Source organism: Papio anubis, chromosome 5 (genome assembly GCF_008728515.1).
Source record: "Papio anubis isolate 15944 chromosome 5, Panubis1.0, whole genome shotgun sequence".
Taxonomy (NCBI): Eukaryota; Metazoa; Chordata; class Mammalia; order Primates; family Cercopithecidae; genus Papio; species Papio anubis.
Genome location: NC_044980.1, coordinates 145,731,691 through 145,748,795, shown reverse-complemented (window position 1 = coordinate 145,748,795; position 17,105 = coordinate 145,731,691). Strand labels below are relative to the sequence as shown.

Here is a 17,105-nt window from a genome sequence, read left to right as displayed (position 1 = left end):
TTACTCCCAATACAAGGAAAACATTCAGGGTCTCCTGTTATTCTTTTCTCTGAAAGCACAATCACACCATGGGAAGAGTTACCAAAATAGAAAATGAAATCATTTGAGTAAAACGCTTTCTATGTGATTAGAGACCTTTGTTTCAGATGAGCTGACACCTGTTAAAACTTTTAGAGGGTACTATTTTAGAAGCCAGGTGGCATTATGCAGTCTGTGTTTGCTTATCTTTTCATTTCCCCCTTTTTTAGTGTCTAAAACTATTTGCATAATAAGAGATTTTTTGTTTTCCTGGAGTTCAGGTTTCTGACTTCAGCACCACATGAATTCAAAATGCTAGAATTGTGATATCAAAATCATTTGTGTGGCAGTGCCTTGATGACTCTGAGCAGATTTGAGCCCAGTCTGGCTCAGAGACTGTTTTCATGCTAATACTGTTGGTGATTCATCATGTTTTTCATTTTCCTAATGGTAGTTGAGGACCTGATTCTCTATGGCATTGGCTTTCTGATGGGTGTCTGGAATAAAGAAGGAATGGTTATAAAAACAAATCTGTGAAAACAAAGACATAAGAAACTCATGAGATAGATTAAAAACAAGCTGGTGCAGGCAGCAGTATACGTGTGCATGGGGGGATGGGGGACAATTTCCACTTTTGTCCAAAGGATGTTCACTATTTATGAGTAGTTTAAGTTGCTTCTTGTAGAAAGTCAAATTACAAGCAAACCTTTTAACACTGGCCATGGCTGTAAATGAAATTTCCTCACACTCACTACCTCACTTATTTTAGACATTTCCTCTGCAGCATTCCTGAATGAAGGTCATCGTAATGGTTAACAAAAAATTGAGTTTTTATAACCACCATGTCTTAGACACTGTACTGTGGGTTGGGATACCACAGTGAATAAGAGACACAATCCCTGTCCTTCTGGAGTCTATTATCTAGTGGGGCAGGTGGGCATTAGCCAAATCATCAAATGAATAAATATGCAGAGGTTATTGTAGTATTGTGATATGAAGGCAAAAATGTAAGGTACAATGGAGAAAAGGAAAGTGTGGTCCTGAATTATATCATGAGCTATAGAAAGAATTTTCTAAAGACCCAAGTCTCTTGAAGCCAGGTGAAGAGTAGAGGGTGGAACCTTCCATAAAGGCAGATGGTCCTACTAGAAGTACCTGGCATAAGTGTGTGTCACTGACGAGGAAGGGGAAGACCCTCATAATTGAAAAGTGGACAGAAACTGGGGATCAGAAGATCAAATGTGGCTGCAGAGGTAGGCAGGGGCTAGATGGTGCAGAGTCTTGCAAACCATGGTTAGGACTTAGGAATTTTATCTTGAATGCAGTGGGGAATCACTGGAGGGGGTTAAGCAAGGGAATGGTCATGTTATAAAGAAAGTTTAGTTGATTGAATGCCACATATCATATTCACCTGGTAGGTTCTCCAGGTCCTCCATCATCTCCCTCACCCGTTGTGTTGTGGAATGAGGATTCCTATCCTCCGTCCCCCAACCTTTCTTTTTTTTTTTTTTTTTTTTTTTTTTGAGTCAGGCCAGGGTAGTATAATGAACAGAGCTCAGTTTTGGAATCATACAGACTTAAAATCTGCCACATGTCAGCTGGGTGACTTTCATAACGTACCTTATACTTTCTAAGTCTGAGCTTCCCCATTGGTAAAACAGGTTCTTGTAAGGATTTATTACAGCAATGTTTCTAAGGAAACCAGCATACGCAACAGATTCAGCAATCGTAACTGTATGATTAGGTTTGACCTGCAGGCTTAACGAAATCATCTCACACATCAGCCTCCTCGTGGTATCTGGCATAAGATGATCTATCTATCTCCTTAGAACAGAATTGTAAACTGTCAAGTGTTCTGAGGCCCCTAAAATGCAGGTTAGATCTCTTCTCCAGGCCTCTCCTCCCAACCAAGTTGTATTTCCTTTCTCTCTTCCCACTCCAAGATGGACTTGGATTTGGAGTCTCCCTGTGGGTCTCTGTTATTCTGTTTCTCACATCCTTGAGTGTGGTGTCTTTGTTTTTCCCTCATTTTTTAGTATTCTGTCTATCCCACTGCCTCCTTCTTTCCCCTCTTTTCCTTACTCTTCCCTTCCCCTCCATTCTATCTTAACTTCTACGCAGAGTGAGAATTCTGGCCCATGCTGACAGTCCTGCCCACCTGTTTCTCATCTGTATAAAGAATAGGTGGAGAGGTGCATTATTCCCACTTCATATTACTGTGTGTAGCTGTTAAATAGGCTTATCTTTTGCTTTGATCCATACCATATTGAATGATAGGTTCACTGAAACCAAAATAAGTTTATTTTTCTCCAATTGTTTCACAATACATGATATATACTTGTTTCCTTGAAGAAAATAAATTTTAGTCCATAACTGCACATAGTAGAAGTTACTTAATTCCTCTTCTTTTGAACTTAAGATGGCTATATTAGAGAAATAGTAATATTTTTATTTTTCAGAAAACACTGTTAAATGTTACAGAAGATACAAAAGACATAATTCCTTAAGGAGTTTACATTTTAACAGAGATAGACACCACATATATAACCATCAAAATAATCATGTTATTATAATTATGAGAAGTGCTATGAGGAAGCCATAACAGGTGAATCCAGCCCCACAAGAGGTTAGGAAATGTTTAATTTGGGAAGTACTACTTTATATAAATTAAGAATGAGTATAACATAGCTCAAAGAAATGGCACTTACAGTGCCCAAAGTGGGTGAGACTTAAGCCTGTGTGAATAAGAAGGTGCAGTGGATTTTAGATTTGAAATGTGGTGATCTACAAGAAGAGATTAGTGTCATGAAAAGAGGCTGTGGAAGGAGGCTAGACAATGGCTTCATACGACTTCTTATGTAACATCAGTTCTGTCAAGGGTACGCTGGTGATTGAGGGCTAACCACCTAAGGGCCTCTAAGGGAGACAGTGAATATTAATCTGAGAAATGATTCATTATGGCAGCAAAGCTTTTATAACCCTCTCTGTCAGCCATGGAAGCATAATTAGGAGAGACTGTTGAATGGAGAATGAGAGAGCTTGTGTTCCTAGAGATTTGATATTATTTGAACCCAAGAAAGCAAAAGTCAAAAAGCTGATTGAAAACAATAATAATAATGTGCATTTAAAAATAAAGGGATAAACTACATGAGCAGCTGGAGGGAAAGTTTAAGTTTCTATGGAAACCTCTCCTAAAATGTCTCCCTCAGGCAGTGGAGCCAAATTCTCAAATGCCAGAGAGAAGTAGAATACAGGCTGAAGAAATCCTCATTGATCTGTTACACTGAGTGTACCACTTGTAGCTGGAAGGGGAGAACTTTGAAGTGAGTCAAGGGTTTCTCACCTGGCATTTCTCTTCAGGTGACTGGGTGAAGGCAGATGGGGATGTGGGGGTGATACCCAGTATTTTCTTGCAAGGGGCTAAGGCAAGAATGACCCAGATATTAAATCATATTGCAAACAAAAAGGAAAGGAAACAAAATTATTGTATTCAGCCACCAGGAAATGGTGTATGACTTGATGAAATAGTCATGTACTTGGAACCCTCCTCTGCTTAAAGCCCTGTGAGACATAGATCCTGCCTACCTCTCTCATTTTATTTTGTGTAATCTTCCCTCCTCTCTCAGCTCCCCACCTCTTCCCACTGTTCTTCAAAGACACAGCCTGGGTTTCTCCTTCAGAAGAAGATGGTATACCATCTCCCAAGAGCTGCTTTTAATTTGTATACCTGTCGATAGGCTGCCTCTCCTCGGAGCATATGCTCTGTGAGAGCAGAGGGAGCCAGGCTTCCTGGGAGCCACAGGTCTGAGAAAAGTGTCTAGCATAGAGAAAATGCTCAGTAAGTATCAAATGAGGTTCTTACCCTCAGGAAGCTTGTGACATAGTAATGATGATTACAGGACACACACACTTGACGCTAGGTAATGTTAATGCAGCACTGGATGTCAAGGGTTAAGCAATCTCCCGATCATCAGGGAGAAATCTTTATGTAAAGTTTCCTAATAAGAATGACAGGATAAAACTCTAATAAAACCAACAATAACAAGCTATAGTTATTGGGTAATTTCTTTATGCTAGGCTTTAGTAGGTATTTTACATTTCTTATCTACCTGTACAACAACCTCTGAAGTTGGCCTTAGAATCTCAATTTTCTGGTTAGGAAACAGAGAGGATAAACTTATGAAACTGGGCTTTGAACTAAGGTTGGCTTGATTATTAACTCTAGGAATATATTATTTTGAGGTCTCCTGGCTCTGGGATTAAAAGCGCCTAGGGCTATCAGGTGTGGTGTGGTTACGGTAAGACATGATGAGCGTCAGGTTGGTTGAATGGGATTGGACAAGATGCCATAAGATTTTTAAATTTCAAAATGGGTTAAAATTTACTAAATATGTGATATGCATTTCTAGATCTTTGAATCATACTAGCCTACCTTACTTTAATGTATGTCTGTGGAAGGCCTGGAAATTTGTAGAATTCATACACAGTCCATCTCCCTTTTCATACACAGGTAGTACCATACCCATTTTTGAAAAGAGGAACCTGAGTCTCAAAGGATAGTTGTCTAGCTAAGGCCACATACAGTGCAGATTCTAGAACCCAATACCAAGATTCTTCATATTACATTGTTTTCTTTACGTGAATAGTTCTTGGTGTTAATAATAATTATTCATATTGACCTAAATTACTATTCTGTACCTTTCCTTTTTTATAGTTAAAACTTAAGGAGAAAAATCATGATTCTTTTCCGTGAAACAGATGCAGATGTCACCGTTGATCCTTCAAAGCGTGAGTAAATTTTACAAAAAACAAAAATCTTATACTATTTTCTTTCCCCCAATCATTACAGTCTATTGAATTTAATCCTTTTGTCAAAGTACTTTTAGAGGGCGAAAAACACTAATTTTATTGTATTTTCTATAAATGACAGTCAACATAAAATCTTCCCCATTTTATCGTAAATTAATGAGTCATTCTTCTCAATGCTTACTTTTATGATATTGGTAAGTCATATAGCCTGTGAGCCACCATTCATATTCATACATTCATTCACTCTCTCAACCTCTTTCCTCCCTTTCCTCTTCCCAGGCCTTTTCCACCATTAACGGTATTAATACCTTTCACCCTACTTCTGGAATTTATTGAGGACTCCAATGACACAGTAGGTGTGAAAATACTTCATAAACTAGAAAGCATTCTATAATTCTAAACAACTATCTTTTTTGAATCACTAGCTCTTGCCATATTATTTATATCTGTTCCTAGTATTCACCAATGCATATTGTTTCAGTTCCCTTCCTTTTCCTTTTGCTATGCTTGAATTTGTCAATGTTTCCCTTAATGGCCAGTTTTGGAAACAATACTGTACTACAAAGTATAGGAGAAGGAAGGGCACAAATGTCTATCACCCTGAGTTTCAAGTGGCTGTCTTGCTATGGTATGTGATTTGGAAAGGTATGAAACAGTAGTCACATGGGACCTATGGAAACACAGGAATGTGATTAATATGGTTAATATATTTAATTGAAAAACCTGGAAACAATTTTAAAAGCCAGAAAAATACATATAAACATTTATATTTTTGGCTTACCTTGGAAAATTGGAACATGTGACAATATTATGTTTTTATTCTGATTTGCTATTTTTATTAGCCAGGGTATAGCCCTTCAGATGGGGTATGAATTCTCCAGTCTTCTAGAAGCCCCAGCCACATCTCATTGTCTCCTTGATACCATGATCCTTGATCAACTTCCATTTATCATTGTATCTGACCTGTTTTTCCTACTGTGAAAGTGAAAGACAAAGAAGGCTGCCATGTTCCCAAAAAGTGACAAAGAATACTTATTTGTGGAAGACTATTTCTGTGTGTTTAAAATTCCAGCAAATTATATTTCACTTTCCTCATACCTGACCTACTTCATTCCTTTACTTTGCTTGCCTACCTCCTGAAAATAGTTGATTTTTCACCCCTGTCCCCCAACACAACATTTCCGTCTTGATCACCCTCTTCTTTGGAGTGGATATACATCTAGTCTGCTATATTTAGTCTCCCACCCCTGAAAGCGTGTCCTTTTGACTGCATCATGCCTCATTGCCTCCATATTTCCCTTCTGGGTGGGGGGATGTCTACTTCAATCTCAAGCTCTGGGACACTTATTCCACATCATTTCTTCCCTGCCTCTCTAACTAATAGAATGTAGACCTCTGTCTTTTCTGGAGACGGGCAGAGAAACTTTCTCCCTCCTCTTCTCTCACCTTTGACTCTCTCAGGAATTCTTCCGCATCCATGCAGCTCTCCTGCCCGGCCTCCAGGTCTGCAGATGCCCACTTGTGCCTTTCAATACTTTAAATTGTCTAAATCTGTGATTTGTAGGAGTTGAGCAGTGGCTATGAAACATACTATAACAAAAGTACCTTGGTAGAGAACTTGATCATTTAGAATGCATCAAGAGAATCTGAAATGCTAGATACACTCCCCAACAATTATTTTCTTTGGGTTTGGAAACTGAATGGTTTATATGTTGTTTCTCCTTTTCTTGACCTTTTTTTTTAAAACCATACCATGCATAATACTTCTATAATCAGAAAACAAAACTGATTGAAAAAAATTAAAAGTACTCTGTGTGATCTTATTTGAATGTTATTAACGAAGATTCTAGGTTAGCACATAAGGGGTAGAACATGAAGCAAAGGCAAGACATTTTGATTCCCCTCCTCCCCCTGACCTATACTCTCTTGTTGGACCCTGACCCATTGGTCAGAATACTGACTTCTTATGTTGCTGTTTTGGGTGACTTTCTGGGCTTTTGCACTTTAGATCCAGAATATGTTTCTAGCACTGAAGCAAGAAAATGTGAGTGCCTGTTTTCTTTGCTTCCTGCATTCCCTGGAGGTAGAATGGTACAGTTCTGCAGCCAGGTAGGTAACATGCCTGAGTGGAGAGGGGAGGGGTAAGACAAGGTGAAGGGACTGGTGTGAGCTGGGCAGTGTAGGCTGTGTCTGAAGAGAGCAGTCAGCATGGCTCTCGTAGGTGCCAGCAGGAATGCAGGGCTAGTCCAACCTTGTTTAATGACTTTCGATGTGATAATATGGGTCAGAAATAAGAGATGCCCTGATTATTTTTACATGTCGCATTCATAAGCAGCAGTGTGTGTGACCCCTGGTACCATGTGGAAAGGGGTTACTCACTGCCAGCCATATGTCTTCGTAAGTCATTTAGTTTTTCTAGGCCTTGTTTCCAACCAGTTGGGAAGGGAAAAAAGAAAATATGATAGTGCTTGCCTGGCAAAGTGGGGTGGTGTGGAGTCAGAGGATAATACATTCTATTGACTAACTCTGTTGGAGTTAGCTAGATGACTAAGAGAAACTAAGTCAGAGTTCTTAGTTGCAAACAGCTGGAACAAACTCTCACCTTTTATTGGGAAATAAATTTGTAAGAAGACATGAATCTTTAGGAAGGCGGAAGAAGCAGGTGCAGAGACTGCAGCCAGAAGCATCATCTAAGATCTCACAGTGGGGTTGGTTAAGATGTTACTGTCACTGGGCACCAGATGCCTCAAGTTGTACAGTTGAAAACAGTAATCCTGCACACTGCTCCTATAAACACAGTGAATACTTTTGTCACTGTTTGCAGAATGGCCCCACTTTTTCCCATCACTAATGTTTAGTTTAACATTTGGTGCTGATGGGTCTGCTTGGTAGAGCCTGGGTCTCATCCCCACATCCTAGCCAAGAGACAGGCTGAGAAGCAGGCCATCTGGCCTTTTAGCCCCTATGGAGGGACACAGGTTGAGTTTGGTATAGTACAGGATTCCCTAATATAAGAAGGAGATTTAGACATTGAATGCCAAAAGAAACAATGTTTTCTAGAGTTTCCATCTTCAACAAATTTATTGTCTAATTGAAAACAGATGATGTTTTAAATATGCTACACAATTACAACTCAAAACCATTATATACTAATAGAGTTTGTATTAGTAAACTCAGCTCACTACTGAGTTTGCCTAGATTACCTGATGGAGAAGCTGCCACCAGATTTTCTCTTGGGACACCCAGTTCCTTCCTGGTGCCCTTTGCTCTGATTTTTCCTTTTGTCTCTGGTTTTTCCTCATATGGAAGTACTGAGAAGACCAGAATGCTGTGATCATCTCTAAGAATAGGAAGCTAAAAATACCCTGGGGGAGAAGTCAGGCTCCCTCCTAGCTGTAGAGAGCCAGACAATCTGCGATCCATCTTCCCTGTCTACCCTTCACTTCCACACCTTTGTCTTTCCCTGGAGCATTGGGAGTCATGACACTATTTCAAATGTTTGCAAATTAATGAGTGAGCACTCAGACTCCCCACTGGCTAATGATCTTACTCTTATATTCCACGCTTCAGTGAAAAGTTGGGATTGAACACTAGATGGACTCTAAGCCTCCCTTCTAGCTGCCACAGAAATCTCTTGACATCGCAACAGTCTCCTAAAAGATTATAACTTCCTCGAAGGCAGGAATTATGTCTTTATCACTTTTTTCCCCAGTGACTAACACCATGTGTGGTGCATTATTGGCAGCCAAATATTTGTAGAATGAATAAAAATGCAGTAGCTTTTTTTTTTTTTCCCCAAAAATCACTTGCAAATGAAAGAAACTCAACCCAACTAAGTGAACTAAAGAAGGCCTTGAGTGGAACACATAACTGAAATCTCGGGGTGCTTTCTGGCCCAGGTGGGCCCAGGAAGTCTCTGGTCTCTCCCCATTCCCTGAGTCTTCTCTACAGAATTGTACTTTCTCATACATGCTTTTCCTGAATTTCGTAACATCTCCAGACTTAGCAACTCCAGGCAAAAAAAAAGAAAAAAAAAAATTATCCCCAGTACTTTCAGAAAATAAGACTTAATGTAATTGAAAAGCTGGAACTGCAGACTGACCCTGCCAATGAGGCTACTGGGACGGGCTAACGATTGGCTTGGTCAGCACTGTAGCGTCACCCTTGGAGTCTGGGTGGAATCGATTTCCTAAAGCGAAAGTGAAGTATTATTACCAGTAGGCAGGAGAATGGATGCTGGGTTTGTTGGGTTGGATGATGGTACCGCGATGATGTGTCTACTAAAACCTGTGAACATGGCTTTACTTAGAAAAGGGGTCCCTGAAGATGTCACTAAGCTAAGGACTTCAGAATGAGATGAGATTTAGGGTGGGCCCTGAATCCAATGATTGGTGTCCTTAGAAGGCGAGAAGACCCACAAGACCATGTGAAGGAGGAAGCACAGATTGGAGTGATGCATCTATATGCCACGGAATGCAAAGGGTTGCTGGCAACTGCCAGAAGTTAGGAGGAAGGCATGGAACAGATCCTCCTTCAGATACTCCAGAAGGAAGAAACCCAACCCTGCTGATGCCTTGATTTTTTTTTTTTTTTTAAGATGTCTGGCTCCAAAACTGTGAGATAATACTTTTTTTTTTTTTTTTTTTTTTTGTGGTTGTAAGCTACCAACTTGTAATTTGTCCTGGCAGCCCCAGAAAACAAATATACTGGGGAAGTAAAACAGCTGAGGTTTACTGCAATAACCATGTGTGGGTTACTCGGGTCTGGAGTGTTACTCTATTTGTCACATAATTGCCAGGAGATCAGGCTAGGGTTTGTACTTACTTTTAGCTTGCCTCTACTTTGCTCCTAAGCCAGTCCATCAGGAATTCAGCTGTGCTGTCAGCCTTTCTGGATACTCCTTCTTTAACAGGCAATATTGGATTTATGCTACCCATTTCATCAATGCTAAAAAAAAAAAAAAAAAGTTGTGGAGGGGGCACGGGACTGAGACATCTGTGTAGCAGCAGCCACATGGCTCATGGCTGCCAGGATGAGGTTACTCTCTCCTCTGCATCATGATGTTTCTCACCTATCCATGGCTCCCGCGGTAAAGAAACTTCACCTCCGGATACTTCACTTCCCGGATAACCTGGACTGCAGTTGCTATTATGTGGTAAAAGAGTTCCTGTACTATTTCTCCAATGCCTGGCACTACAGCAGCTGGACTTTTTAATTAAAAGAGAAAGTCAGAATGCTACTAGCTGTTGTGTGAATGTTTTGCAGGGTGTTGGGGGGCGGGGGTTGGCTTTTTTTTTTTTTTTTTTTTCAGTTTTTTCCTTTTCCTAAGAATAGGAAGCATCTAATCCCTGTGCTGATTCTTACCAGTGTTATTTTTCCGGCTCATTAGCTGCGTTTGTTTCCTTCTCCCAGGCCACAAGCAACCCTGATGGTGGGGCGGAGGCTGGCACAGCTTGTCAGAGGCTGGCAGCTGGTGTGCAGACCAAAGCCCAGTGAACCTGGGGCCTAAATGTCAACGTGTGGCTATCAGGACAGGAATCAAGGCATTGATGTAACACTGGTTTTTGTTTTGTGTGTGTGTTTTTCTGAAGGGCAAGACGGATATACTAAAAACTGAATTTTAAAAACATTAAGCCCTAATTCCACCTTCAGAACAACTTGCTCTTCAAAATAACTAAAAGGGTAGAATTGGAATGTTTCTAACACAAATGATAAATGCTTGAGGTGATAGACTTTCCAAATACCCTGATTTGATCATGACGATATTGTATATTTGTATCAATATTTCACATGTACCCTATAAATATATGCAACTATTACGTATCCATAATAATTAAAGATAAATCAATATTTTAAAGTTCTTCATTTGTTTTAGATCCTTCGTTAAAAAAAAATGAGAAAAAATGAGTTGATTTTTTTTTTCCTCCTGGCTAATGTAAAAACTAACACAAATTTACCTTTCAATTAAAATCTGAAGACACTTTGCGTGTGGTACACGCACCAAATGCATACATTAGAACTGAATTATGGAAAAACACAAGAGAATGACATTGATTTATGCACTTCCATCAGATAGAGTGTTACTTAACAATTCAAAACAAACAGATACCTTAAGTCTGTCAAGAAAAGAGCATTTTAGTTGAAGAGCAGAGACAAGTAATTCTGCATTTTTAAAGCATAACTGCATTATGTTGACTTGGAGTATGGGTGTTGACTAAGAGTACAAGCCAAAACAGCGGTCACATTAGTCTGGTGCTGTCCATAGCACTCCAGCCCTTCTGCTTTCTGTAGCTGCGACAAGGCCAAATTCTTTCAAAGACTTCATGTGTGATTCCTACCCTTCTTCCTTCTCTCCATTCTCTACTTTTGTCTTCCTTTTCCCTTCTACCCTTACCTTCTATAAAAGTGACCTTTTAAAAAATATTGAGTTACTTTTACAAGTCAGAAAACCTGAATAAAAGACAAATATTACTTTGGGGGAACGGGGGAGGGAAGATGAATTTGCAAGTTTGAATTAATTTTGGGGTTTGTCTGTCTTTCATGTTTTCTGTTTTAAAGCAGCATTGTTTCTTTTAAGTGCTGTACTATCTTGAACTAACTGCTTATCAAGCGCTTCTTAGCAGAACTCGGTGTGGCTTTGATTTAATGAAGACATTAAGTCCTTTTTAATAACAACTTCTTTTCAGCCAAAGTTGCTAATACTCTGTGACTCATTAGTGGTAGAAGCTCCTGAATGAGATTATTTGAAAGATATGAGGCAGGTGGCTGAGTGACCTCGGAAGTCACTGAACCTATCTAGGCCCCTTTTACTTTCTGGAAAATAGGGTGCTGCACCATATGACTGCAAAGGTCTCTTAGGGCTGAGAAATTCTGCAGTTCTACAACTTCAGTTATTCCAATGGTTATTAGTAATAAAAATAATAGCTCCAGTTTATTAAACACTAGCTAGAAATTGTGCTAAGTGTCTGGCAATTCCTATTCAATTTAATCATCATACCATGCCTAGTAATTAAGAAAGTACTCTTATAATCCCCATTTTACACACGAGAAGACTGAGGCTAAAGGAAGTTAATCAGCAGGTCATTCTTCCTTAAGTTCGTGTTCTTTGCAGCTGCACTATATTGTAAGTTTCATTCTAGCTTATGTTCAACTTATCAAATGGGATTTAAATTAATGAGATTTTACTGAACTCGGGAACATTTCTCTCTTAATGTCTTCCCATCCATCCTGCTAATTAGTCTTATAATTTTAGGCTCAGAGGATTTCATCCTGCTTGACATAGAGGGATGGGAGATGGTGAAAAGGGCACAGCACCTAAAATGCTTATTTTGACCTTTCCCATCAGGATCTTTACTCATAAATTCCTCTATATTAGACAGGAAGGAATATCAATGCTGTTAGACTCTGTGACTCACAGAATTGTTCCCTTGTTCCAAATCCTAACACGCATGGATCCAATTCTTCCAATACACTCTTTAATCACTACATAAACTGACATCCTATTTTTGTCTCTTGATCAGGACTCCTAAGCAACTGCACTTCTGGGCATATATACTTAATGTACTTTTCTTTCTTGTGAAATAAAGGGGAGGATGCATTATCGGTGCAGGTGATCCATTTACTTATTTTTTTCAGGGGAAAAAATATCCTGCAGGTTGCCCTATTTAGATAGCAACATAGGTATTCAGCCTTCCCATGCTCTCAGTTGCCACTTGCTTTATTTCTCTCACTCTCTCAGCATCTCTCTCTCCTCCTTGGGTTCCCTCCCACTCATGTTTTAAGTGTTGGCATCCTCTGCTAACATTCTAGAGAGAGGCTTTTTATTTTTTATTCTTGTGACCTCTAGAGAAATGTGCTGCCATGGAAGGGGTGCCAGAGCTTCAGGCAGGTTTATGAAGGGCAATCAGGAACCTCCTGGAGGCTTTATGCAAAGCAGTAGGTGTTGCCTTTCAGGTTTCTTTGCCACACTGGGTTCCTTGGGGTATTTTTTCAAAGAGCCCCTATGATGTGTTCTTTGGATTTTTTTTTTTTTTTTTGAACAAAAAGAGGAAGGAAGAAAGAGCCCACACATTATCCTGGAGCATGAATTAAGCGGGACATATTTCAGTTGCCTTCAATGCTGCCCAGGCTTATACTCATGATATTTTCCTGTATCCTTTTGTGAAGCCTTATTGCATGGAAGAAAAGTTGGCATTGACTCTTTTTTACTATTTTCTCATAATCCGTTCATTTGTGCATCCCCTGGCCACTTCAAAAGCATCTTGGATTCTATAGCAGAGGACAGCAATTAAAAAGCAAAAAGAAGGACATTTATTGAGTGTCCTTAGATGCCAGACACTGTAGCCAAGTGTTACATATGCATCATTTCCCTTAATCCTAAAGGTGGTACTAATAATATTCCCATTTTACATATAGGAGGAGGGTAAAAGACAGAATTACTTTGCCCAAGGTCATACAGGTAAGTGGAGAGGATGGCTAAATATGGGTCTCTGTGACTTCACTGTCAAACTTGAACCAATTTGAAGCAAATTGATCTCTTCATTAGACTTTCTGTAGAACTTAATTGGACTTCTGGTAAGTAGATACAACACTGGTTGGAGCATTATCTCCTTCCTCAAGAGGAGTAAGCATTTTGATGCAGCTTAGGGAAACTGGTGTATCATGTACTTTTGAAGACTTTGGTAATGTCAGTGAAGATGAAATGCACGTACCCTACAACCTGGCTATTGCTGACTCAGTATTCTAGAAAAACTAGCACGTTGTACATGAGAAGATATGTCCAAGAATATCTATTGCATTGTTGTCACCATGGAAGCAATTTAAGTATCTATCAATCAGTGAATGGATTAATAAATTGTGATACCTTCATGTATACAATCATATATAGTGTTTGTATGTGAACTAGGTCTGCACGAGTCAACACAGATAAAACTCAAACATTGTATTGGAAAAGCAAGTGGTAAAAAGATGCAGCCCGTATGAAAAATTTTAAATATTACATTAAATATCTATTATTATACACAAAATACATTACATGTATTTTGAAATACATGAAAATACATTAAATATCTATTAGACACAAAATATTACATTAAATATCTATTATTTATGGCTACACACATAAATAGTAAGCATAAGAACATGGGTAGGAGGAATACACACCTACTTCAGGGTTTGTTTTCTCCAGGGAGGGAAAGAATGGGATGGGGAATGGTGGTGGCGGAGAGGGGCATTTCACTCTCTTTGTAACACATTTTTTTTTCCAAGTAAAAATTCTGAAAAAAAAAATTAAGGGAAAATGTTAGATTGTTAAATCCAGGTAATGGGCACAGGAATATTTCTTAGCAGTCTCATTCTCTTTACTTTTCTCTGTGTTAATATTAGTTTATAACTATTTTTCAGTTAAGGGAAAAGTAAGAAAAAACATCTGAAGGGTTTTTCAAAGCTGAGAACTGTGTGCTTGTTTGTCATTTCCCCAGACCCCCCAGTGTTTCAAGGCATCTTCCAACAGTCTCCTAAGCACTTCATGCGGGTGCTAAATGTAAGGGGCAGGTCACTGAGGTTTCTCACCCTTCCAGATAATTTTCCAGTCACTTGTTCACCTCAGCGCCAGCCAGGACGGCTCCCCACAGTGAACCTGCTAATGTTTTCCTCATCTAACTTTAAGAGGCAAAGGTTGTTATCACTCCCGAGGGGCAGGAAAGTCAACCATCAGTTCATTTCTCTTGATGTCTAGACTAAATGGTGTTGCTCTTCTGCCAACTCTAAAGTGCTTGGGTGAGCCTAAGAGAAATGTTCCATCCCATGCAGAATCGGGGAGAGCATTTTGTGGTTCTGTCCACTAAACCCCTGAAGTTCTCACTGACTCTTCTGACACAGAACCTCCCAAGCAGTGTGACTCCCTCCTTCCTGGGCTTCCCACCTACTAGGCACTGTCCTCCAAACAGCGCTTTCTCTTGTACTTACACTAGTATGTCTCATGCCCATTCCAGGAAGGCCTTCTTGTATTCTTAGCAATCTCCCCCACTTTACCTTTTTCTCCTCTCCTCTACCCTTTCTCCTCTCCCTCCTCTGTCCCCTCTCTTTTTCTGTTTCCCTCTCCTTTTTACCTTTGTCATCTCTGCCACCTTTTCTTCCCCCTCTTCTCCCTCCAGATGGCTGAGAGAAGGTCCCCAGTAGCCTTCCCAACTTCTAGATTTCCAGTGATAAGAATTCAGAAAGTCCTCCTCAGGGAGCACAGTAATCTTTCTGTTCTTTCCAGTTAAAAAAGTTCTAAATAGTACGGAAGCTTTAGCCTAGATACTAAAAATCATGCATTCGAGGCTCTATTCAGCCTTTAATAAATTATATGACCTTGGACAAATCAAACGAGGTGATCAAGTAGAAATAAATACTCCTTGTCTCCTTGCCAGGCATTATGAGGATCTGAGATGGTGTTTGTAAAACAGCTGGGATCAACGAGGAGGAGGATAAAAAAGTCAGGTGCTGCCGCCATGGCTTCATTGTCAGGTTGACACAGGCTAATGACGGGGAGTGGGAACATTCACTGCGAACAGGGCTGAGGATGATTCATGTCAACACCTCTTGTTCTGTCACAATAGATGCCCTCTTCCCAGGGAAAGTACACTGGTGAAGAGTCCTAAGAGTGGATCTTCGAGCTATGTATATATTAGAGCAACATTTCTTTCTTTTCTTTGACATAGACAAGCAAGAATTTCATTTATTCATGGTATATGAAGATTTTAGATCAGTGAAAGGAAAACGTGTCTTCTTAATAAGTCTTTAAGTGATTCCTTTTTGCTCATTTCCAATTCACTAAGACTTATTCAAGCAATAATCTTTACAACAGGGTGAAAAATGAGGCAATAAACGCGTAATGCAATTGATTAAGTGAAAAAAGCTGGGCCATGTGTGGAGCGTGAAGCACAGAGCTGCAGAGGGTAGGATGATTACTTAAGAAGTTGAGGTATTTTTTTTCGCTGTTCACCAGGCCCCACTGTGGATTCTAGTGGGAAAAACCAGCATCTGCAGTTCTGATAGCTCTGCTCTGCAGCAGATGGTCTCCCAGGAAACCCTGTTATGGAGACGCAAGAGGCTTTGGGTTCAGCAAACCATGTCTCTTGTTGGCTTTATTACAATGCAGGTTTCTGGAAAGTCCCATGGGCTGAGATTGAAGAGTTATGGGTTATATTCACAGATCTGGAACAATTGCATTGTGTGAGTTGTTCTTTGCCTCTCTGGATCTTGAATCCTCAATTTGAAAAATAGCTAGCAAGTAGAAGAGAGTCATTTTTATAAAATTGAGGAAAATTGTGGCATGATACCTCAGTGCTCGCACTGCCTATTTTTATGTTTACCTTGATTAGTAACGTACTGCTGTTAGCACTTCTATGGACTCCCTCCCCAATCCTTAATCAAGGGAGATTTGGGGCTACTTTGTCAGAAGGGAGGACTGGAAAAATTGTCATGGTGGCATGTTACCAGACAAGGTTGAAACTGCCTCTATGAGAAGGTAAATACAGGCTGACAGAGAGGAACGCTAGCCAGTAGTAGTATCCAGCTGCTTGGGTGAATCAGTTTCTGAGTGTGATTGTTACTGGAAAGGGGTCCGAATCCAGATTCCAAGAGAGGACTCTTGGATCTCACACAAGATCACTTTACTGTAAAGTGAAAGCAAGTTTACTAAGAAAGAAAAAGAACAAAAGGATGGCTACTCCATAGGCAGAGTAGCCCTTAGGGCTGCTGGTTGCCTATTTTTATAATTATTTCTTGATTACATGCTGAACAAGGGGTGGATTATTCATGAGTTTTCCAGGAAAGGGGTGGGCAATTCCAGAAACTGAGGGTTCCTCCCCTTTTTAGACCATATAGAGTAACTTCCTGACATTGCCGTGGCATTTGTAAACTGTCATGGCACCGGTGGGAGTGTTTTTTAGCATGCTCATGCATTTTTGTTAATGTATAATGAGCAATGAAGATGACCAGATGTCACTTTTGTTACCATCTTGGTTTTGGCTGGCTTCTTTACCACAGTTTGTTTTATCAGCAAGGTCTTTGTGATCTGTATCTTGTGACAACTTCCTATCTCATCCTATGACTTAAAACATCTAACCTCCTTGGAATGCAGCCTGGTAGGTCTCAGCCTTATTTTACCCAGCCCCTATTCAAGGTGGAGTTGTTCTGGTTCCAATGCCTCTGACATGAGCATTAGAGATTGAGAGAAATATGACTTTTTCAGAAGCTTTCTGTGAGTTATGTCATAGAACTTCTTTAATAGT

The 17,105-nt window shown here is 39.9% G+C and overlaps 1 long non-coding RNA gene across 1 annotated transcript; it reads right to left on the bottom strand.

Annotated features, from left to right (window-relative positions):
* Positions 1-205: 205 nt before the first annotated feature.
* LOC103885513 lies at positions 206-16,543 on the bottom strand. Its single transcript, XR_002522820.2, has 4 exons — positions 14,937-16,543; positions 13,990-14,102; positions 9,652-9,774; positions 206-7,614 (listed from the first exon to the last, which is right to left on the bottom strand). It is a non-coding gene; the product is annotated as an uncharacterized LOC103885513 (long non-coding RNA).
* Positions 16,544-17,105: the final 562 nt, after the last annotated feature.